Below are 22,517 nucleotides of genomic sequence, written 5' to 3'. Positions count from 1 at the left end.
GACAACTTCTCCTTGCTCCTACAACCTCCATCCTTGCACAGTTTGTTATTCTTCTAGGTAACATAGTAACAAATCCAAATTGCTGCTCTCTTTGTAGGCAAGCAAGGCTTTGTTGCAACTGCAATTCTTACTTCTTCTTGAAATGTAGGGACGACAGTACATTCCATCACATCCATCTAGTGTACACAGGTAGGTCCATTGTGGCGGGCAGGCGAGCGGGCGGGCTGCTTTATTGGCTGTTTGCTGTTCCCCTACTCCACTCCACTATTTGACTGTTGTGCTGCATCAATCAATCAATCAATCAATCAATCAATCAATCAATCAATCAATCAGTGGCTGGCTCAGGTGCAGCTCTTTAACTTACCTAAAAGGGAGGGCGGAGAGAAGACAAGGAAGGTGAATGAGGTGTTCCAATGTGAAATGCCGGAAACACAGAAACACAGACGACACACAACAAGAGGTGGCAATCTATTCATTAATTGCATTTAATCAATGAGCTCATTATCACTCATGCATTGTCCAACAGGTGTTGAAATAATGGGATTAAAAGGGGAGATCCCTTCAGAAAGACAGAAACAATAGCAAAGACAAAAAACACTTTTGGAATCTGCTTTTAGTCAACACATAAGGAAAGGGTGCACCGGTCCTGGAAATACTGCAATACCAGGTCAATGCGTGGAGTGGACAGAGCAAGCTCTATTTCCATCTCCCTGTTCTAAAAATCCATTTAATATATGGTCCCCAGATAGGGGACGTATCAGATATTAAACTGATAAGAACAGATACTACACTTGATCTTAGCCAAAAGGCCGAGAAGCGATAACCCGAACGGGCCGCGCGTTGCCCGAGCCTGCCCGATACTGCTGTTCAGCCCTTGCAGCGATTCAGCCTACTTCTAGGCAATTCCATGGGGCCCCGCAGGCTCACACACTCACAGCTACACGGGAGGTGAATAAAGGCCGGAGAGGAAGCCAGACAGGATTTGCTTCTTTTGCTTGCACCACAATGCAGTGCTGAAAGAGGAGGAATCTACATAAAAACGCCTTCCTGGCAACGCCCAAATGCCCTGCTGCCATGCAGATAAACACTGGCAGCGGCAGCAAGTGCATGCCCACAGCCACCCCTTGTTCCTTCACACCTTGTATCAGCTGTAATCCAGTCCAGTCCAGTGCTGCCTGCTGAGCAGCACTGACCAACACTGCCTGGGCCCAGGCTTTTATCTCTGAGGCCCCATTATGATGTCAGAAAGCTGGCTCTGGAATCCTGAGGGCTCCACTATGACACGTGCAAAGTTCCGTCTGAACTTTATATAAGACGGTGAGGCTCAGTCAGTCACTCAGTGTTGCCTGAGAGGGCAACACTGCAACAGCCGGCCGCCAGGCTGTCTTTTTTTTGCACAGCTAGTTGCCTCCAGGAGGCCACAAGAGGGAGACAAGGGACTGCAAAATGGAAAATAGGCATCCACCAACTTTACAGACAACTTCTCCTTGCTCCTACAACCTCCATCCTTGCACAGTTTGTTATTCTTCTAGGTAACATAGTAACAAATCCAAATTGCTGCTCTCTTTGTAGGCAAGCAAGGCTTTGTTGCAACTGCAATTCTTACTTCTTCTTGAAATGTAGGGACGACAGTACATTCCATCACATCCATCTAGTGTACACAGGTAGGTCCATTGTGGCGGGCAGGCGAGCGGGCGGGCTGCTTTATTGGCTGTTTGCTGTTCCCCTACTCCACTCCACTATTTGACTGTTGTGCTGCATCAATCAATCAATCAATCAATCAATCAATCAATCAATCAATCAATCAGTGGCTGGCTCAGGTGCAGCTCTTTAACTTACCTAAAAGGGAGGGCGGAGAGAAGACAAGGAAGGTGAATGAGGTGTTCCAATGTGAAATGCCGGAAACACAGAAACACAGACGACACACAACAAGAGGTGGCAATCTATTCATTAATTGCATTTAATCAATGAGCTCATTATCACTCATGCATTGTCCAACAGGTGTTGAAATAATGGGATTAAAAGGGGAGATCCCTTCAGAAAGACAGAAACAATAGCAAAGACAAAAAACACTTTTGGAATCTGCTTTTAGTCAACACATAAGGAAAGGGTGCACCGGTCCTGGAAATACTGCAATACCAGGTCAATGCGTGGAGTGGACAGAGCAAGCTCTATTTCCATCTCCCTGTTCTAAAAATCCATTTAATATATGGTCCCCAGATAGGGGACGTATCAGATATTAAACTGATAAGAACAGATACTACACTTGATCTTAGCCAAAAGGCCGAGAAGCGATAACCCGAACGGGCCGCGCGTTGCCCGAGCCTGCCCGATACTGCTGTTCAGCCCTTGCAGCGATTCAGCCTACTTCTAGGCAATTCCATGGGGCCCTGCAGGCTCACACACTCACAGCTACACGGGAGGTGAATAAAGGCCGGAGAGGAAGCCAGACAGGATTTGCTTCTTTTGCTTGCACCACAATGCAGTGCTGAAAGAGGAGGAATCTACATAAAAACGCCTTCCTGGCAACGCCCAAATGCCCTGCTGCCATGCAGATAAACACTGGCAGCGGCAGCAAGTGCATGCCCACAGCCACCCCTTGTTCCTTCACACCTTGTATCAGCTGTAATCCAGTCCAGTCCAGTGCTGCCTGCTGAGCAGCACTGACCAACACTGCCTGGGCCCAGGCTTTTATCTCTGAGGCCCCATTATTATGTCAGAAAGCTGGCTCTGGAATCCTGAGGGCTAAAGTTCCGTCTGAACTTTATATAAGACGGTGAGGCTCAGTCAGTCACTCAGTGTTGCCTGAGAGGGCAACACTGCAACAGCCGGCCGCCAGGCTGTCTTTTTTTTGCACAGCTAGTTGCCTCCAGGAGGCCACAAGAGGGAGACAAGGGACTGCAAAATGGAAAATAGGCATCCACCAACTTTACAGACAACTTCTCCTTGCTCCTACAACCTCCATCCTTGCACAGTTTGTTATTCTTCTAGGTAACATAGTAACAAATCCAAATTGCTGCTCTCTTTGTAGGCAAGCAAGGCTTTGTTGCAACTGCAATTCTTACTTCTTCTTGAAATGTAGGGACGACAGTACATTCCATCACATCCATCTAGTGTACACAGGTAGGTCCATTGTGGCGGGCAGGCGAGCGGGCGGGCTGCTTTATTGGCTGTTTGCTGTTCCCCTACTCCACTCCACTATTTGACTGTTGTGCTGCATCAATCAATCAATCAATCAATCAATCAATCAATCAATCAATCAATCAATCAATCAGTGGCTGGCTCAGGTGCAGCTCTTTAACTTACCTAAAAGGGAGGGCGGAGAGAAGACAAGGAAGGTGAATGAGGTGTTCCAATGTGAAATGCCGGAAACACAGAAACACAGACGACACACAACAAGAGGTGGCAATCTATTCATTAATTGCATTTAATCAATGAGCTCATTATCACTCATGCATTGTCCAACAGGTGTTGAAATAATGGGATTAAAAGGGGAGATCCCTTCAGAAAGACAGAAACAATAGCAAAGACAAAAAACACTTTTGGAATCTGCTTTTAGTCAACACATAAGGAAAGGGTGCACCGGTCCTGGAAATACTGCAATACCAGGTCAATGCGTGGAGTGGACAGAGCAAGCTCTATTTCCATCTCCCTGTTCTAAAAATCCATTTAATATATGGTCCCCAGATAGGGGACGTATCAGATATTAAACTGATAAGAACAGATACTACACTTGATCTTAGCCAAAAGGCCGAGAAGCGATAACCCGAACGGGCCGCGCGTTGCCCGAGCCTGCCCGATACTGCTGTTCAGCCCTTGCAGCGATTCAGCCTACTTCTAGGCAATTCCATGGGGCCCTGCAGGCTCACACACTCACAGCTACACGGGAGGTGAATAAAGGCCGGAGAGGAAGCCAGACAGGATTTGCTTCTTTTGCTTGCACCACAATGCAGTGCTGAAAGAGGAGGAATCTACATAAAAACGCCTTCCTGGCAACGCCCAAATGCCCTGCTGCCATGCAGATAAACACTGGCAGCGGCAGCAAGTGCATGCCCACAGCCACCCCTTGTTCCTTCACACCTTGTATCAGCTGTAATCCAGTCCAGTCCAGTGCTGCCTGCTGAGCAGCACTGACCAACACTGCCTGGGCCCAGGCTTTTATCTCTGAGGCCCCATTATGATGTCAGAAAGCTGGCTCTGGAATCCTGAGGGCTCCACTATGACACGTGCAAAGTTCCGTCTGAACTTTATATAAGACGGTGAGGCTCAGTCAGTCACTCAGTGTTGCCTGAGAGGGCAACACTGCAACAGCCGGCCGCCAGGCTGTCTTTTTTTTGCACAGCTAGTTGCCTCCAGGAGGCCACAAGAGGGAGACAAGGGACTGCAAAATGGAAAATAGGCATCCACCAACTTTACAGACAACTTCTCCTTGCTCCTACAACCTCCATCCTTGCACAGTTTGTTATTCTTCTAGGTAACATAGTAACAAATCCAAATTGCTGCTCTCTTTGTAGGCAAGCAAGGCTTTGTTGCAACTGCAATTCTTACTTCTTCTTGAAATGTAGGGACGACAGTACATTCCATCACATCCATCTAGTGTACACAGGTAGGTCCATTGTGGCGGGCAGGCGAGCGGGCGGGCTGCTTTATTGGCTGTTTGCTGTTCCCCTACTCCACTCCACTATTTGACTGTTGTGCTGCATCAATCAATCAATCAATCAATCAATCAATCAATCAATCAATCAATCAATCAATCAATCAATCAGTGGCTGGCTCAGGTGCAGCTCTTTAACTTACCTAAAAGGGAGGGCGGAGAGAAGACAAGGAAGGTGAATGAGGTGTTCCAATGTGAAATGCCGGAAACACAGAAACACAGACGACACACAACAAGAGGTGGCAATCTATTCATTAATTGCATTTAATCAATGAGCTCATTATCACTCATGCATTGTCCAACAGGTGTTGAAATAATGGGATTAAAAGGGGAGATCCCTTCAGAAAGACAGAAACAATAGCAAAGACAAAAAACACTTTTGGAATCTGCTTTTAGTCAACACATAAGGAAAGGGTGCACCGGTCCTGGAAATACTGCAATACCAGGTCAATGCGTGGAGTGGACAGAGCAAGCTCTATTTCCATCTCCCTGTTCTAAAAATCCATTTAATATATGGTCCCCAGATAGGGGACGTATCAGATATTAAACTGATAAGAACAGATACTACACTTGATCTTAGCCAAAAGGCCGAGAAGCGATAACCCGAACGGGCCGCGCGTTGCCCGAGCCTGCCCGATACTGCTGTTCAGCCCTTGCAGCGATTCAGCCTACTTCTAGGCAATTCCATGGGGCCCTGCAGGCTCACACACTCACAGCTACACGGGAGGTGAATAAAGGCCGGAGAGGAAGCCAGACAGGATTTGCTTCTTTTGCTTGCACCACAATGCAGTGCTGAAAGAGGAGGAATCTACATAAAAACGCCTTCCTGGCAACGCCCAAATGCCCTGCTGCCATGCAGATAAACACTGGCAGCGGCAGCAAGTGCATGCCCACAGCCACCCCTTGTTCCTTCACACCTTGTATCAGCTGTAATCCAGTCCAGTCCAGTGCTGCCTGCTGAGCAGCACTGACCAACACTGCCTGGGCCCAGGCTTTTATCTCTGAGGCCCCATTATGATGTCAGAAAGCTGGCTCTGGAATCCTGAGGGCTCCACTATGACACGTGCAAAGTTCCGTCTGAACTTTATATAAGACGGTGAGGCTCAGTCAGTCACTCAGTGTTGCCTGAGAGGGCAACACTGCAACAGCCGGCCGCCAGGCTGTCTTTTTTTTGCACAGCTAGTTGCCTCCAGGAGGCCACAAGAGGGAGACAAGGGACTGCAAAATGGAAAATAGGCATCCACCAACTTTACAGACAACTTCTCCTTGCTCCTACAACCTCCATCCTTGCACAGTTTGTTATTCTTCTAGGTAACATAGTAACAAATCCAAATTGCTGCTCTCTTTGTAGGCAAGCAAGGCTTTGTTGCAACTGCAATTCTTACTTCTTCTTGAAATGTAGGGACGACAGTACATTCCATCACATCCATCTAGTGTACACAGGTAGGTCCATTGTGGCGGGCAGGCGAGCGGGCGGGCTGCTTTATTGGCTGTTTGCTGTTCCCCTACTCCACTCCACTATTTGACTGTTGTGCTGCATCAATCAATCAATCAATCAATCAATCAATCAATCAATCAATCAATCAATCAATCAGTGGCTGGCTCAGGTGCAGCTCTTTAACTTACCTAAAAGGGAGGGCGGAGAGAAGACAAGGAAGGTGAATGAGGTGTTCCAATGTGAAATGCCGGAAACACAGAAACACAGACGACACACAACAAGAGGTGGCAATCTATTCATTAATTGCATTTAATCAATGAGCTCATTATCACTCATGCATTGTCCAACAGGTGTTGAAATAATGGGATTAAAAGGGGAGATCCCTTCAGAAAGACAGAAACAATAGCAAAGACAAAAAACACTTTTGGAATCTGCTTTTAGTCAACACATAAGGAAAGGGTGCACCGGTCCTGGAAATACTGCAATACCAGGTCAATGCGTGGAGTGGACAGAGCAAGCTCTATTTCCATCTCCCTGTTCTAAAAATCCATTTAATATATGGTCCCCAGATAGGGGACGTATCAGATATTAAACTGATAAGAACAGATACTACACTTGATCTTAGCCAAAAGGCCGAGAAGCGATAACCCGAACGGGCCGCGCGTTGCCCGAGCCTGCCCGATACTGCTGTTCAGCCCTTGCAGCGATTCAGCCTACTTCTAGGCAATTCCATGGGGCCCTGCAGGCTCACACACTCACAGCTACACGGGAGGTGAATAAAGGCCGGAGAGGAAGCCAGACAGGATTTGCTTCTTTTGCTTGCACCACAATGCAGTGCTGAAAGAGGAGGAATCTACATAAAAACGCCTTCCTGGCAACGCCCAAATGCCCTGCTGCCATGCAGATAAACACTGGCAGCGGCAGCAAGTGCATGCCCACAGCCACCCCTTGTTCCTTCACACCTTGTATCAGCTGTAATCCAGTCCAGTCCAGTGCTGCCTGCTGAGCAGCACTGACCAACACTGCCTGGGCCCAGGCTTTTATCTCTGAGGCCCCATTATGATGTCAGAAAGCTGGCTCTGGAATCCTGAGGGCTCCACTATGACACGTGCAAAGTTCCGTCTGAACTTTATATAAGACGGTGAGGCTCAGTCAGTCACTCAGTGTTGCCTGAGAGGGCAACACTGCAACAGCCGGCCGCCAGGCTGTCTTTTTTTTGCACAGCTAGTTGCCTCCAGGAGGCCACAAGAGGGAGACAAGGGACTGCAAAATGGAAAATAGGCATCCACCAACTTTACAGACAACTTCTCCTTGCTCCTACAACCTCCATCCTTGCACAGTTTGTTATTCTTCTAGGTAACATAGTAACAAATCCAAATTGCTGCTCTCTTTGTAGGCAAGCAAGGCTTTGTTGCAACTGCAATTCTTACTTCTTCTTGAAATGTAGGGACGACAGTACATTCCATCACATCCATCTAGTGTACACAGGTAGGTCCATTGTGGCGGGCAGGCGAGCGGGCGGGCTGCTTTATTGGCTGTTTGCTGTTCCCCTACTCCACTCCACTATTTGACTGTTGTGCTGCATCAATCAATCAATCAATCAATCAATCAATCAATCAATCAATCAATCAATCAATCAATCAATCAGTGGCTGGCTCAGGTGCAGCTCTTTAACTTACCTAAAAGGGAGGGCGGAGAGAAGACAAGGAAGGTGAATGAGGTGTTCCAATGTGAAATGCCGGAAACACAGAAACACAGACGACACACAACAAGAGGTGGCAATCTATTCATTAATTGCATTTAATCAATGAGCTCATTATCACTCATGCATTGTCCAACAGGTGTTGAAATAATGGGATTAAAAGGGGAGATCCCTTCAGAAAGACAGAAACAATAGCAAAGACAAAAAACACTTTTGGAATCTGCTTTTAGTCAACACATAAGGAAAGGGTGCACCGGTCCTGGAAATACTGCAATACCAGGTCAATGCGTGGAGTGGACAGAGCAAGCTCTATTTCCATCTCCCTGTTCTAAAAATCCATTTAATATATGGTCCCCAGATAGGGGACGTATCAGATATTAAACTGATAAGAACAGATACTACACTTGATCTTAGCCAAAAGGCCGAGAAGCGATAACCCGAACGGGCCGCGCGTTGCCCGAGCCTGCCCGATACTGCTGTTCAGCCCTTGCAGCGATTCAGCCTACTTCTAGGCAATTCCATGGGGCCCTGCAGGCTCACACACTCACAGCTACACGGGAGGTGAATAAAGGCCGGAGAGGAAGCCAGACAGGATTTGCTTCTTTTGCTTGCACCACAATGCAGTGCTGAAAGAGGAGGAATCTACATAAAAACGCCTTCCTGGCAACGCCCAAATGCCCTGCTGCCATGCAGATAAACACTGGCAGCGGCAGCAAGTGCATGCCCACAGCCACCCCTTGTTCCTTCACACCTTGTATCAGCTGTAATCCAGTCCAGTCCAGTGCTGCCTGCTGAGCAGCACTGACCAACACTGCCTGGGCCCAGGCTTTTATCTCTGAGGCCCCATTATGATGTCAGAAAGCTGGCTCTGGAATCCTGAGGGCTCCACTATGACACGTGCAAAGTTCCGTCTGAACTTTATATAAGACGGTGAGGCTCAGTCAGTCACTCAGTGTTGCCTGAGAGGGCAACACTGCAACAGCCGGCCGCCAGGCTGTCTTTTTTTTGCACAGCTAGTTGCCTCCAGGAGGCCACAAGAGGGAGACAAGGGACTGCAAAATGGAAAATAGGCATCCACCAACTTTACAGACAACTTCTCCTTGCTCCTACAACCTCCATCCTTGCACAGTTTGTTATTCTTCTAGGTAACATAGTAACAAATCCAAATTGCTGCTCTCTTTGTAGGCAAGCAAGGCTTTGTTGCAACTGCAATTCTTACTTCTTCTTGAAATGTAGGGACGACAGTACATTCCATCACATCCATCTAGTGTACACAGGTAGGTCCATTGTGGCGGGCAGGCGAGCGGGCGGGCTGCTTTATTGGCTGTTTGCTGTTCCCCTACTCCACTCCACTATTTGACTGTTGTGCTGCATCAATCAATCAATCAATCAATCAATCAATCAATCAATCAATCAATCAATCAGTGGCTGGCTCAGGTGCAGCTCTTTAACTTACCTAAAAGGGAGGGCGGAGAGAAGACAAGGAAGGTGAATGAGGTGTTCCAATGTGAAATGCCGGAAACACAGAAACACAGACGACACACAACAAGAGACACAACAAGAGGTGGCAATCTATTCATTAATTGCATTTAATCAATGAGCTCATTATCACTCATGCATTGTCCAACAGGTGTTGAAATAATGGGATTAAAAGGGGAGATCCCTTCAGAAAGACAGAAACAATAGCAAAGACAAAAAACACTTTTGGAATCTGCTTTTAGTCAACACATAAGGAAAGGGTGCACCGGTCCTGGAAATACTGCAATACCAGGTCAATGCGTGGAGTGGACAGAGCAAGCTCTATTTCCATCTCCCTGTTCTAAAAATCCATTTAATATATGGTCCCCAGATAGGGGACGTATCAGATATTAAACTGATAAGAACAGATACTACACTTGATCTTAGCCAAAAGGCCGAGAAGCGATAACCCGAACGGGCCGCGCGTTGCCCGAGCCTGCCCGATACTGCTGTTCAGCCCTTGCAGCGATTCAGCCTACTTCTAGGCAATTCCATGGGGCCCTGCAGGCTCACACACTCACAGCTACACGGGAGGTGAATAAAGGCCGGAGAGGAAGCCAGACAGGATTTGCTTCTTTTGCTTGCACCACAATGCAGTGCTGAAAGAGGAGGAATCTACATAAAAACGCCTTCCTGGCAACGCCCAAATGCCCTGCTGCCATGCAGATAAACACTGGCAGCGGCAGCAAGTGCATGCCCACAGCCACCCCTTGTTCCTTCACACCTTGTATCAGCTGTAATCCAGTCCAGTCCAGTGCTGCCTGCTGAGCAGCACTGACCAACACTGCCTGGGCCCAGGCTTTTATCTCTGAGGCCCCATTATGATGTCAGAAAGCTGGCTCTGGAATCCTGAGGGCTCCACTATGACACGTGCAAAGTTCCGTCTGAACTTTATATAAGACGGTGAGGCTCAGTCAGTCACTCAGTGTTGCCTGAGAGGGCAACACTGCAACAGCCGGCCGCCAGGCTGTCTTTTTTTTGCACAGCTAGTTGCCTCCAGGAGGCCACAAGAGGGAGACAAGGGACTGCAAAATGGAAAATAGGCATCCACCAACTTTACAGACAACTTCTCCTTGCTCCTACAACCTCCATCCTTGCACAGTTTGTTATTCTTCTAGGTAACATAGTAACAAATCCAAATTGCTGCTCTCTTTGTAGGCAAGCAAGGCTTTGTTGCAACTGCAATTCTTACTTCTTCTTGAAATGTAGGGACGACAGTACATTCCATCACATCCATCTAGTGTACACAGGTAGGTCCATTGTGGCGGGCAGGCGAGCGGGCGGGCTGCTTTATTGGCTGTTTGCTGTTCCCCTACTCCACTCCACTATTTGACTGTTGTGCTGCATCAATCAATCAATCAATCAATCAATCAATCAATCAATCAATCAATCAATCAATCAATCAATCAATCAGTGGCTGGCTCAGGTGCAGCTCTTTAACTTACCTAAAAGGGAGGGCGGAGAGAAGACAAGGAAGGTGAATGAGGTGTTCCAATGTGAAATGCCGGAAACACAGAAACACAGACGACACACAACAAGAGGTGGCAATCTATTCATTAATTGCATTTAATCAATGAGCTCATTATCACTCATGCATTGTCCAACAGGTGTTGAAATAATGGGATTAAAAGGGGAGATCCCTTCAGAAAGACAGAAACAATAGCAAAGACAAAAAACACTTTTGGAATCTGCTTTTAGTCAACACATAAGGAAAGGGTGCACCGGTCCTGGAAATACTGCAATACCAGGTCAATGCGTGGAGTGGACAGAGCAAGCTCTATTTCCATCTCCCTGTTCTAAAAATCCATTTAATATATGGTCCCCAGATAGGGGACGTATCAGATATTAAACTGATAAGAACAGATACTACACTTGATCTTAGCCAAAAGGCCGAGAAGCGATAACCCGAACGGGCCGCGCGTTGCCCGAGCCTGCCCGATACTGCTGTTCAGCCCTTGCAGCGATTCAGCCTACTTCTAGGCAATTCCATGGGGCCCTGCAGGCTCACACACTCACAGCTACACGGGAGGTGAATAAAGGCCGGAGAGGAAGCCAGACAGGATTTGCTTCTTTTGCTTGCACCACAATGCAGTGCTGAAAGAGGAGGAATCTACATAAAAACGCCTTCCTGGCAACGCCCAAATGCCCTGCTGCCATGCAGATAAACACTGGCAGCGGCAGCAAGTGCATGCCCACAGCCACCCCTTGTTCCTTCACACCTTGTATCAGCTGTAATCCAGTCCAGTCCAGTGCTGCCTGCTGAGCAGCACTGACCAACACTGCCTGGGCCCAGGCTTTTATCTCTGAGGCCCCATTATGATGTCAGAAAGCTGGCTCTGGAATCCTGAGGGCTCCACTATGACACGTGCAAAGTTCCGTCTGAACTTTATATAAGACGGTGAGGCTCAGTCAGTCACTCAGTGTTGCCTGAGAGGGCAACACTGCAACAGCCGGCCGCCAGGCTGTCTTTTTTTTGCACAGCTAGTTGCCTCCAGGAGGCCACAAGAGGGAGACAAGGGACTGCAAAATGGAAAATAGGCATCCACCAACTTTACAGACAACTTCTCCTTGCTCCTACAACCTCCATCCTTGCACAGTTTGTTATTCTTCTAGGTAACATAGTAACAAATCCAAATTGCTGCTCTCTTTGTAGGCAAGCAAGGCTTTGTTGCAACTGCAATTCTTACTTCTTCTTGAAATGTAGGGACGACAGTACATTCCATCACATCCATCTAGTGTACACAGGTAGGTCCATTGTGGCGGGCAGGCGAGCGGGTGGGCTGCTTTATTGGCTGTTTGCTGTTCCCCTACTCCACTCCACTATTTGACTGTTGTGCTGCATCAATCAATCAATCAATCAATCAATCAATCAATCAATCAATCAATCAATCAATCAGTGGCTGGCTCAGGTGCAGCTCTTTAACTTACCTAAAAGGGAGGGCGGAGAGAAGACAAGGAAGGTGAATGAGGTGTTCCAATGTGAAATGCCGGAAACACAGAAACACAGACGACACACAACAAGAGGTGGCAATCTATTCATTAATTGCATTTAATCAATGAGCTCATTATCACTCATGCATTGTCCAACAGGTGTTGAAATAATGGGATTAAAAGGGGAGATCCCTTCAGAAAGACAGAAACAATAGCAAAGACAAAAAACACTTTTGGAATCTGCTTTTAGTCAACACATAAGGAAAGGGTGCACCGGTCCTGGAAATACTGCAATACCAGGTCAATGCGTGGAGTGGACAGAGCAAGCTCTATTTCCATCTCCCTGTTCTAAAAATCCATTTAATATATGGTCCCCAGATAGGGGACGTATCAGATATTAAACTGATAAGAACAGATACTACACTTGATCTTAGCCAAAAGGCCGAGAAGCGATAACCCGAACGGGCCGCGCGTTGCCCGAGCCTGCCCGATACTGCTGTTCAGCCCTTGCAGCGATTCAGCCTACTTCTAGGCAATTCCATGGGGCCCTGCAGGCTCACACACTCACAGCTACACGGGAGGTGAATAAAGGCCGGAGAGGAAGCCAGACAGGATTTGCTTCTTTTGCTTGCACCACAATGCAGTGCTGAAAGAGGAGGAATCTACATAAAAACGCCTTCCTGGCAACGCCCAAATGCCCTGCTGCCATGCAGATAAACACTGGCAGCGGCAGCAAGTGCATGCCCACAGCCACCCCTTGTTCCTTCACACCTTGTATCAGCTGTAATCCAGTCCAGTCCAGTGCTGCCTGCTGAGCAGCACTGACCAACACTGCCTGGGCCCAGGCTTTTATCTCTGAGGCCCCATTATGATGTCAGAAAGCTGGCTCTGGAATCCTGAGGGCTCCACTATGACACGTGCAAAGTTCCGTCTGAACTTTATATAAGACGGTGAGGCTCAGTCAGTCACTCAGTGTTGCCTGAGAGGGCAACACTGCAACAGCCGGCCGCCAGGCTGTCTTTTTTTTGCACAGCTAGTTGCCTCCAGGAGGCCACAAGAGGGAGACAAGGGACTGCAAAATGGAAAATAGGCATCCACCAACTTTACAGACAACTTCTCCTTGCTCCTACAACCTCCATCCTTGCACAGTTTGTTATTCTTCTAGGTAACATAGTAACAAATCCAAATTGCTGCTCTCTTTGTAGGCAAGCAAGGCTTTGTTGCAACTGCAATTCTTACTTCTTCTTGAAATGTAGGGACGACAGTACATTCCATCACATCCATCTAGTGTACACAGGTAGGTCCATTGTGGCGGGCAGGCGAGCGGGCGGGCTGCTTTATTGGCTGTTTGCTGTTCCCCTACTCCACTCCACTATTTGACTGTTGTGCTGCATCAATCAATCAATCAATCAATCAATCAATCAATCAATCAAGTGGCTGGCTCAGGTGCAGCTCTTTAACTTACCTAAAAGGGAGGGCGGAGAGAAGACAAGGAAGGTGAATGAGGTGTTCCAATGTGAAATGCCGGAAACACAGAAACACAGACGACACACAACAAGAGGTGGCAATCTATTCATTAATTGCATTTAATCAATGAGCTCATTATCACTCATGCATTGTCCAACAGGTGTTGAAATAATGGGATTAAAAAGGGAGATCCCTTCAGAAAGACAGAAACAATAGCAAAGACAAAAAACACTTTTGGAATCTGCTTTTAGTCAACACATAAGGAAAGGGTGCACCGGTCCTGGAAATACTGCAATACCAGGTCAATGCGTGGAGTGGACAGAGCAAGCTCTATTTCCATCTCCCTGTTCTAAAAATCCATTTAATATATGGTCCCCAGATAGGGGACGTATCAGATATTAAACTGATAAGAACAGATACTACACTTGATCTTAGCCAAAAGGCCGAGAAGCGATAACCCGAACGGGCCGCGCGTTGCCCGAGCCTGCCCGATACTGCTGTTCAGCCCTTGCAGCGATTCAGCCTACTTCTAGGCAATTCCATGGGGCCCTGCAGGCTCACACACTCACAGCTACACGGGAGGTGAATAAAGGCCGGAGAGGAAGCCAGACAGGATTTGCTTCTTTTGCTTGCACCACAATGCAGTGCTGAAAGAGGAGGAATCTACATAAAAACGCCTTCCTGGCAACGCCCAAATGCCCTGCTGCCATGCAGATAAACACTGGCAGCGGCAGCAAGTGCATGCCCACAGCCACCCCTTGTTCCTTCACACCTTGTATCAGCTGTAATCCAGTCCAGTCCAGTGCTGCCTGCTGAGCAGCACTGACCAACACTGCCTGGGCCCAGGCTTTTATCTCTGAGGCCCCATTATGATGTCAGAAAGCTGGCTCTGGAATCCTGAGGGCTCCACTATGACACGTGCAAAGTTCCGTCTGAACTTTATATAAGACGGTGAGGCTCAGTCAGTCACTCAGTGTTGCCTGAGAGGGCAACACTGCAACAGCCGGCCGCCAGGCTGTCTTTTTTTTGCACAGCTAGTTGCCTCCAGGAGGCCACAAGAGGGAGACAAGGGACTGCAAAATGGAAAATAGGCATCCACCAACTTTACAGACAACTTCTCCTTGCTCCTACAACCTCCATCCTTGCACAGTTTGTTATTCTTCTAGGTAACATAGTAACAAATCCAAATTGCTGCTCTCTTTGTAGGCAAGCAAGGCTTTGTTGCAACTGCAATTCTTACTTCTTCTTGAAATGTAGGGACGACAGTACATTCCATCACATCCATCTAGTGTACACAGGTAGGTCCATTGTGGCGGGCAGGCGAGCGGGCGGGCTGCTTTATTGGCTGTTTGCTGTTCCCCTACTCCACTCCACTATTTGACTGTTGTGCTGCATCAATCAATCAATCAATCAATCAATCAATCAGTGGCTGGCTCAGGTGCAGCTCTTTAACTTACCTAAAAGGGAGGGCGGAGAGAAGACAAGGAAGGTGAATGAGGTGTTCCAATGTGAAATGCCGGAAACACAGAAACACAGACGACACACAACAAGAGGTGGCAATCTATTCATTAATTGCATTTAATCAATGAGCTCATTATCACTCATGCATTGTCCAACAGGTGTTGAAATAATGGGATTAAAAGGGGAGATCCCTTCAGAAAGACAGAAACAATAGCAAAGACAAAAAACACTTTTGGAATCTGCTTTTAGTCAACACATAAGGAAAGGGTGCACCGGTCCTGGAAATACTGCAATACCAGGTCAATGCGTGGAGTGGACAGAGCAAGCTCTATTTCCATCTCCCTGTTCTAAAAATCCATTTAATATATGGTCCCCAGATAGGGGACGTATCAGATATTAAACTGATAAGAACAGATACTACACTTGATCTTAGCCAAAAGGCCGAGAAGCGATAACCCGAACGGGCCGCGCGTTGCCCGAGCCTGCCCGATACTGCTGTTCAGCCCTTGCAGCGATTCAGCCTACTTCTAGGCAATTCCATGGGGCCCTGCAGGCTCACACACTCACAGCTACACGGGAGGTGAATAAAGGCCGGAGAGGAAGCCAGACAGGATTTGCTTCTTTTGCTTGCACCACAATGCAGTGCTGAAAGAGGAGGAATCTACATAAAAACGCCTTCCTGGCAACGCCCAAATGCCCTGCTGCCATGCAGATAAACACTGGCAGCGGCAGCAAGTGCATGCCCACAGCCACCCTTTGTTCCTTCACACCTTGTATCAGCTGTAATCCAGTCCAGTCCAGTGCTGCCTGCTGAGCAGCACTGACCAACACTGCCTGGGCCCAGGCTTTTATCTCTGAGGCCCCATTATGATGTCAGAAAGCTGGCTCTGGAATCCTGAGGGCTCCACTATGACACGTGCAAAGTTCCGTCTGAACTTTATATAAGACGGTGAGGCTCAGTCAGTCACTCAGTGTTGCCTGAGAGGGCAACACTGCAACAGCCGGCCGCCAGGCTGTCTTTTTTTTGCACAGCTAGTTGCCTCCAGGAGGCCACAAGAGGGAGACAAGGGACTGCAAAATGGAAAATAGGCATCCACCAACTTTACAGACAACTTCTCCTTGCTCCTACAACCTCCATCCTTGCACAGTTTGTTATTCTTCTAGGTAACATAGTAACAAATCCAAATTGCTGCTCTCTTTGTAGGCAAGCAAGGCTTTGTTGCAACTGCAATTCTTACTTCTTCTTGAAATGTAGGGACGACAGTACATTCCATCACATCCATCTAGTGTACACAGGTAGGTCCATTGTGGCGGGCAGGCGAGCGGGCGGGCTGCTTTATTGGCTGTTTGCTGTTCCCCTACTCCACTCCACTATTTGACTGTTGTGCTGCATCAATCAATCAATCAATCAATCAATCAATCAATCAATCAATCAATCAATCAATCAATCAATCAATCAGTGGCTGGCTCAGGTGCAGCTCTTTAACTTACCTAAAAGGGAGGGCGGAGAGAAGACAAGGAAGGTGAATGAGGTGTTCCAATGTGAAATGCCGGAAACACAGAAACACAGACGACACACAACAAGAGGTGGCAATCTATTCATTAATTGCATTTAATCAATGAGCTCATTATCACTCATGCATTGTCCAACAGGTGTTGAAATAATGGGATTAAAAGGGGAGATCCCTTCAGAAAGACAGAAACAATAGCAAAGACAAAAAACACTTTTGGAATCTGCTTTTAGTCAACACATAAGGAAAGGGTGCACCGGTCCTGGAAATACTGCAATACCAGGTCAATGCGTGGAGTGGACAGAGCAAGCTCTATTTCCATCTCCCTGTTCTAAAAATCCATTTAATATATGGTCCCCAGATAGGGGACGTATCAGATATTAAACTGATAAGAACAGATACTACACTTGATCTTAGCCAAAAGGCCGAGAAGCGATAACCCGAACGGGCCGCGCGTTGCCCGAGCCTGCCCGATACTGCTGTTCAGCCCTTGCAGCGATTCAGCCTACTTCTAGGCAATTCCATGGGGCCCTGCAGGCTCACACACTCACAGCTACACGGGAGGTGAATAAAGGCCGGAGAGGAAGCCAGACAGGATTTGCTTCTTTTGCTTGCACCACAATGCAGTGCTGAAAGAGGAGGAATCTACATAAAAACGCCTTCCTGGCAACGCCCAAATGCCCTGCTGCCATGCAGATAAACACTGGCAGCGGCAGCAAGTGCATGCCCACAGCCACCCCTTGTTCCTTCACACCTTGTATCAGCTGTAATCCAGTCCAGTCCAGTGCTGCCTGCTGAGCAGCACTGACCAACACTGCCTGGGCCCAGGCTTTTATCTCTGAGGCCCCATTATGATGTCAGAAAGCTGGCTCTGGAATCCTGAGGGCTCCACTATGACACGTGCAAAGTTCCGTCTGAACTTTATATAAGACGGTGAGGCTCAGTCAGTCACTCAGTGTTGCCTGAGAGGGCAACACTGCAACAGCCGGCCGCCAGGCTGTCTTTTTTTTGCACAGCTAGTTGCCTCCAGGAGGCCACAAGAGGGAGACAAGGGACTGCAAAATGGAAAATAGGCATCCACCAACTTTACAGACAACTTCTCCTTGCTCCTACAACCTCCATCCTTGCACAGTTTGTTATTCTTCTAGGTAACATAGTAACAAATCCAAATTGCTGCTCTCTTTGTAGGCAAGCAAGGCTTTGTTGCAACTGCAATTCTTACTTCTTCTTGAAATGTAGGGACGACAGTACATTCCATCACATCCATCTAGTGTACACAGGTAGGTCCATTGTGGCGGGCAGGCGAGCGGGCGGGCTGCTTTATTGGCTGTTTGCTGTTCCCCTACTCCACTCCACTATTTGACTGTTGTGCTGCATCAATCAATCAATCAATCAATCAATCAATCAATCAATCAATCAATCAGTGGCTGGCTCAGGTGCAGCTCTTTAACTTACCTAAAAGGGAGGGCGGAGAGAAGACAAGGAAGGTGAATGAGGTGTTCCAATGTGAAATGCCGGAAACACAGAAACACAGACGACACACAACAAGAGGTGGCAATCTATTCATTAATTGCATTTAATCAATGAGCTCATTATCACTCATGCATTGTCCAACAGGTGTTGAAATAATGGGATTAAAAGGGGAGATCCCTTCAGAAAGACAGAAACAATAGCAAAGACAAAAAACACTTTTGGAATCTGCTTTTAGTCAACACATAAGGAAAGGGTGCACCGGTCCTGGAAATACTGCAATACCAGGTCAATGCGTGGAGTGGACAGAGCAAGCTCTATTTCCATCTCCCTGTTCTAAAAATCCATTTAATATATGGTCCCCAGATAGGGGACGTATCAGATATTAAACTGATAAGAACAGATACTACACTTGATCTTAGCCAAAAGGCCGAGAAGCGATAACCCGAACGGGCCGCGCGTTGCCCGAGCCTGCCCGATACTGCTGTTCAGCCCTTGCAGCGATTCAGCCTACTTCTAGGCAATTCCATGGGGCCCTGCAGGCTCACACACTCACAGCTACACGGGAGGTGAATAAAGGCCGGAGAGGAAGCCAGACAGGATTTGCTTCTTTTGCTTGCACCACAATGCAGTGCTGAAAGAGGAGGAATCTACATAAAAACGCCTTCCTGGCAACGCCCAAATGCCCTGCTGCCATGCAGATAAACACTGGCAGCGGCAGCAAGTGCATGCCCACAGCCACCCCTTGTTCCTTCACACCTTGTATCAGCTGTAATCCAGTCCAGTCCAGTGCTGCCTGCTGAGCAGCACTGACCAACACTGCCTGGGCCCAGGCTTTTATCTCTGAGGCCCCATTATGATGTCAGAAAGCTGGCTCTGGAATCCTGAGGGCTCCACTATGACACGTGCAAAGTTCCGTCTGAACTTTATATAAGACGGTGAGGCTCAGTCAGTCACTCAGTGTTGCCTGAGAGGGCAACACTGCAACAGCCGGCCGCCAGGCTGTCTTTTTTTTGCACAGCTAGTTGCCTCCAGGAGGCCACAAGAGGGAGACAAGGGACTGCAAAATGGAAAATAGGCATCCACCAACTTTACAGACAACTTCTCCTTGCTCCTACAACCTCCATCCTTGCACAGTTTGTTATTCTTCTAGGTAACATAGTAACAAATCCAAATTGCTGCTCTCTTTGTAGGCAAGCAAGGCTTTGTTGCAACTGCAATTCTTACTTCTTCTTGAAATGTAGGGACGACAGTACATTCCATCACATCCATCTAGTGTACACAGGTAGGTCCATTGTGGCGGGCAGGCGAGCGGGCGGGCTGCTTTATTGGCTGTTTGCTGTTCCCCTACTCCACTCCACTATTTGACTGTTGTGCTGCATCAATCAATCAATCAATCAATCAATCAATCAGTGGCTGGCTCAGGTGCAGCTCTTTAACTTACCTAAAAGGGAGGGCGGAGAGAAGACAAGGAAGGTGAATGAGGTGTTCCAATGTGAAATGCCGGAAACACAGAAACACAGACGACACACAACAAGAGGTGGCAATCTATTCATTAATTGCATTTAATCAATGAGCTCATTATCACTCATGCATTGTCCAACAGGTGTTGAAATAATGGGATTAAAAGGGGAGATCCCTTCAGAAAGACAGAAACAATAGCAAAGACAAAAAACACTTTTGGAATCTGCTTTTAGTCAACACATAAGGAAAGGGTGCACCGGTCCTGGAAATACTGCAATACCAGGTCAATGCGTGGAGTGGACAGAGCAAGCTCTATTTCCATCTCCCTGTTCTAAAAATCCATTTAATATATGGTCCCCAGATAGGGGACGTATCAGATATTAAACTGATAAGAACAGATACTACACTTGATCTTAGCCAAAAGGCCGAGAAGCGATAACCCGAACGGGCCGCGCGTTGCCCGAGCCTGCCCGATACTGCTGTTCAGCCCTTGCAGCGATTCAGCCTACTTCTAGGCAATTCCATGGGGCCCTGCAGGCTCACACACTCACAGCTACACGGGAGGTGAATAAAGGCCGGAGAGGAAGCCAGACAGGATTTGCTTCTTTTGCTTGCACCACAATGCAGTGCTGAAAGAGGAGGAATCTACATAAAAACGCCTTCCTGGCAACGCCCAAATGCCCTGCTGCCATGCAGATAAACACTGGCAGCGGCAGCAAGTGCATGCCCACAGCCACCCCTTGTTCCTTCACACCTTGTATCAGCTGTAATCCAGTCCAGTCCAGTGCTGCCTGCTGAGCAGCACTGACCAACACTGCCTGGGCCCAGGCTTTTATCTCTGAGGCCCCATTATGATGTCAGAAAGCTGGCTCTGGAATCCTGAGGGCTCCACTATGACACGTGCAAAGTTCCGTCTGAACTTTATATAAGACGGTGAGGCTCAGTCAGTCACTCAGTGTTGCCTGAGAGGGCAACACTGCAACAGCCGGCCGCCAGGCTGTCTTTTTTTTGCACAGCTAGTTGCCTCCAGGAGGCCACAAGAGGGAGACAAGGGACTGCAAAATGGAAAATAGGCATCCACCAACTTTACAGACAACTTCTCCTTGCTCCTACAACCTCCATCCTTGCACAGTTTGTTATTCTTCTAGGTAACATAGTAACAAATCCAAATTGCTGCTCTCTTTGTAGGCAAGCAAGGCTTTGTTGCAACTGCAATTCTTACTTCTTCTTGAAATGTAGGGACGACAGTACATTCCATCACATCCATCTAGTGTACACAGGTAGGTCCATTGTGGCGGGCAGGCGAGCGGGCGGGCTGCTTTATTGGCTGTTTGCTGTTCCCCTACTCCACTCCACTATTTGACTGTTGTGCTGCATCAATCAATCAATCAATCAATCAATCAATCAATCAATCAATCAATCAGTGGCTGGCTCAGGTGCAGCTCTTTAACTTACCTAAAAGGGAGGGCGGAGAGAAGACAAGGAAGGTGAATGAGGTGTTCCAATGTGAAATGCCGGAAACACAGAAACACAGACGACACACAACAAGAGGTGGCAATCTATTCATTAATTGCATTTAATCAATGAGCTCATTATCACTCATGCATTGTCCAACAGGTGTTGAAATAATGGGATTAAAAGGGGAGATCCCTTCAGAAAGACAGAAACAATAGCAAAGACAAAAAACACTTTTGGAATCTGCTTTTAGTCAACACATAAGGAAAGGGTGCACCGGTCCTGGAAATACTGCAATACCAGGTCAATGCGTGGAGTGGACAGAGCAAGCTCTATTTCCATCTCCCTGTTCTAAAAATCCATTTAATATATGGTCCCCAGATAGGGGACGTATCAGATATTAAACTGATAAGAACAGATACTACACTTGATCTTAGCCAAAAGGCCGAGAAGCGATAACCCGAACGGGCCGCGCGTTGCCCGAGCCTGCCCGATACTGCTGTTCAGCCCTTGCAGCGATTCAGCCTACTTCTAGGCAATTCCATGGGGCCCTGCAGGCTCACACACTCACAGCTACACGGGAGGTGAATAAAGGCCGGAGAGGAAGCCAGACAGGATTTGCTTCTTTTGCTTGCACCACAATGCAGTGCTGAAAGAGGAGGAATCTACATAAAAACGCCTTCCTGGCAACGCCCAAATGCCCTGCTGCCATGCAGATAAACACTGGCAGCGGCAGCAAGTGCATGCCCACAGCCACCCCTTGTTCCTTCACACCTTGTATCAGCTGTAATCCAGTCCAGTCCAGTGCTGCCTGCTGAGCAGCACTGACCAACACTGCCTGGGCCCAGGCTTTTATCTCTGAGGCCCCATTATGATGTCAGAAAGCTGGCTCTGGAATCCTGAGGGCTCCACTATGACACGTGCAAAGTTCCGTCTGAACTTTATATAAGACGGTGAGGCTCAGTCAGTCACTCAGTGTTGCCTGAGAGGGCAACACTGCAACAGCCGGCCGCCAGGCTGTCTTTTTTTTGCACAGCTAGTTGCCTCCAGGAGGCCACAAGAGGGAGACAAGGGACTGCAAAATGAAAAATAGGCATCCACCAACTTTACAGACAACTTCTCCTTGCTCCTACAACCTCCATCCTTGCACAGTTTGTTATTCTTCTAGGTAACATAGTAACAAATCCAAATTGCTGCTCTCTTTGTAGGCAAGCAAGGCTTTGTTGCAACTGCAATTCTTACTTCTTCTTGAAATGTAGGGACGACAGTACATTCCATCACATCCATCTAGTGTACACAGGTAGGTCCATTGTGGCGGGCAGGCGAGCGGGCGGGCTGCTTTATTGGCTGTTTGCTGTTCCCCTACTCCACTCCACTATTTGACTGTTGTGCTGCATCAATCAATCAATCAATCAATCAATCAATCAATCAATCAATCAATCAGTG

The 22,517-nt window shown here is 47.7% G+C and overlaps 15 non-coding genes across 15 annotated transcripts; all 15 read right to left on the bottom strand.

The window, feature by feature from the left end:
* Positions 1–630: 630 nt before the first annotated feature.
* LOC142710697 (U2 spliceosomal RNA) lies at positions 631–821 on the bottom strand. Its single transcript, XR_012869699.1, has one exon. It is a non-coding gene; the product is annotated as a U2 spliceosomal RNA (small nuclear RNA).
* A 1,284-nt stretch (positions 822–2,105) lies between these two features.
* LOC142710696 (U2 spliceosomal RNA) lies at positions 2,106–2,296 on the bottom strand. The gene has a single exon (XR_012869698.1). It is a non-coding gene; the product is annotated as a U2 spliceosomal RNA (small nuclear RNA).
* Positions 2,297–3,572: 1,276 nt separating this feature from the next.
* LOC142710695 (U2 spliceosomal RNA) lies at positions 3,573–3,763 on the bottom strand. The gene has a single exon (XR_012869697.1). It is a non-coding gene; the product is annotated as a U2 spliceosomal RNA (small nuclear RNA).
* A 1,300-nt stretch (positions 3,764–5,063) lies between these two features.
* On the bottom strand, positions 5,064–5,254 carry LOC142710692 (U2 spliceosomal RNA). Its single transcript, XR_012869695.1, has one exon. It is a non-coding gene; the product is annotated as a U2 spliceosomal RNA (small nuclear RNA).
* A 1,292-nt stretch (positions 5,255–6,546) lies between these two features.
* Positions 6,547–6,737, bottom strand: LOC142710691 (U2 spliceosomal RNA). Its single transcript, XR_012869694.1, has one exon. It is a non-coding gene; the product is annotated as a U2 spliceosomal RNA (small nuclear RNA).
* Positions 6,738–8,037: 1,300 nt separating this feature from the next.
* LOC142710690 (U2 spliceosomal RNA) lies at positions 8,038–8,228 on the bottom strand. Its single transcript, XR_012869693.1, has one exon. It is a non-coding gene; the product is annotated as a U2 spliceosomal RNA (small nuclear RNA).
* A 1,300-nt stretch (positions 8,229–9,528) lies between these two features.
* On the bottom strand, positions 9,529–9,719 carry LOC142710689 (U2 spliceosomal RNA). The gene has a single exon (XR_012869692.1). It is a non-coding gene; the product is annotated as a U2 spliceosomal RNA (small nuclear RNA).
* A 1,304-nt stretch (positions 9,720–11,023) lies between these two features.
* On the bottom strand, positions 11,024–11,214 carry LOC142710688 (U2 spliceosomal RNA). Its single transcript, XR_012869691.1, has one exon. It is a non-coding gene; the product is annotated as a U2 spliceosomal RNA (small nuclear RNA).
* A 1,292-nt stretch (positions 11,215–12,506) lies between these two features.
* Positions 12,507–12,697, bottom strand: LOC142710687 (U2 spliceosomal RNA). Its single transcript, XR_012869690.1, has one exon. It is a non-coding gene; the product is annotated as a U2 spliceosomal RNA (small nuclear RNA).
* A 1,277-nt stretch (positions 12,698–13,974) lies between these two features.
* LOC142710686 (U2 spliceosomal RNA) lies at positions 13,975–14,165 on the bottom strand. The gene has a single exon (XR_012869689.1). It is a non-coding gene; the product is annotated as a U2 spliceosomal RNA (small nuclear RNA).
* A 1,268-nt stretch (positions 14,166–15,433) lies between these two features.
* Positions 15,434–15,624, bottom strand: LOC142710685 (U2 spliceosomal RNA). Its single transcript, XR_012869688.1, has one exon. It is a non-coding gene; the product is annotated as a U2 spliceosomal RNA (small nuclear RNA).
* Positions 15,625–16,928: 1,304 nt separating this feature from the next.
* Positions 16,929–17,119, bottom strand: LOC142710684 (U2 spliceosomal RNA). The gene has a single exon (XR_012869687.1). It is a non-coding gene; the product is annotated as a U2 spliceosomal RNA (small nuclear RNA).
* Positions 17,120–18,403: 1,284 nt separating this feature from the next.
* On the bottom strand, positions 18,404–18,594 carry LOC142710683 (U2 spliceosomal RNA). Its single transcript, XR_012869686.1, has one exon. It is a non-coding gene; the product is annotated as a U2 spliceosomal RNA (small nuclear RNA).
* Positions 18,595–19,862: 1,268 nt separating this feature from the next.
* On the bottom strand, positions 19,863–20,053 carry LOC142710680 (U2 spliceosomal RNA). The gene has a single exon (XR_012869684.1). It is a non-coding gene; the product is annotated as a U2 spliceosomal RNA (small nuclear RNA).
* A 1,284-nt stretch (positions 20,054–21,337) lies between these two features.
* LOC142710679 (U2 spliceosomal RNA) lies at positions 21,338–21,528 on the bottom strand. Its single transcript, XR_012869683.1, has one exon. It is a non-coding gene; the product is annotated as a U2 spliceosomal RNA (small nuclear RNA).
* Between the last annotated feature and the right edge of the window lie 989 nt (positions 21,529–22,517).

The sequence above is a fragment of the Rhinoderma darwinii genome, unplaced genomic scaffold (assembly GCF_050947455.1).
Source record: "Rhinoderma darwinii isolate aRhiDar2 unplaced genomic scaffold, aRhiDar2.hap1 Scaffold_4269, whole genome shotgun sequence".
Taxonomy (NCBI): Eukaryota; Metazoa; Chordata; class Amphibia; order Anura; family Rhinodermatidae; genus Rhinoderma; species Rhinoderma darwinii.
The sequence above is the reverse complement of the archived record's forward strand: the minus strand, read 5'-3'. Positions and strand labels throughout refer to the sequence as shown.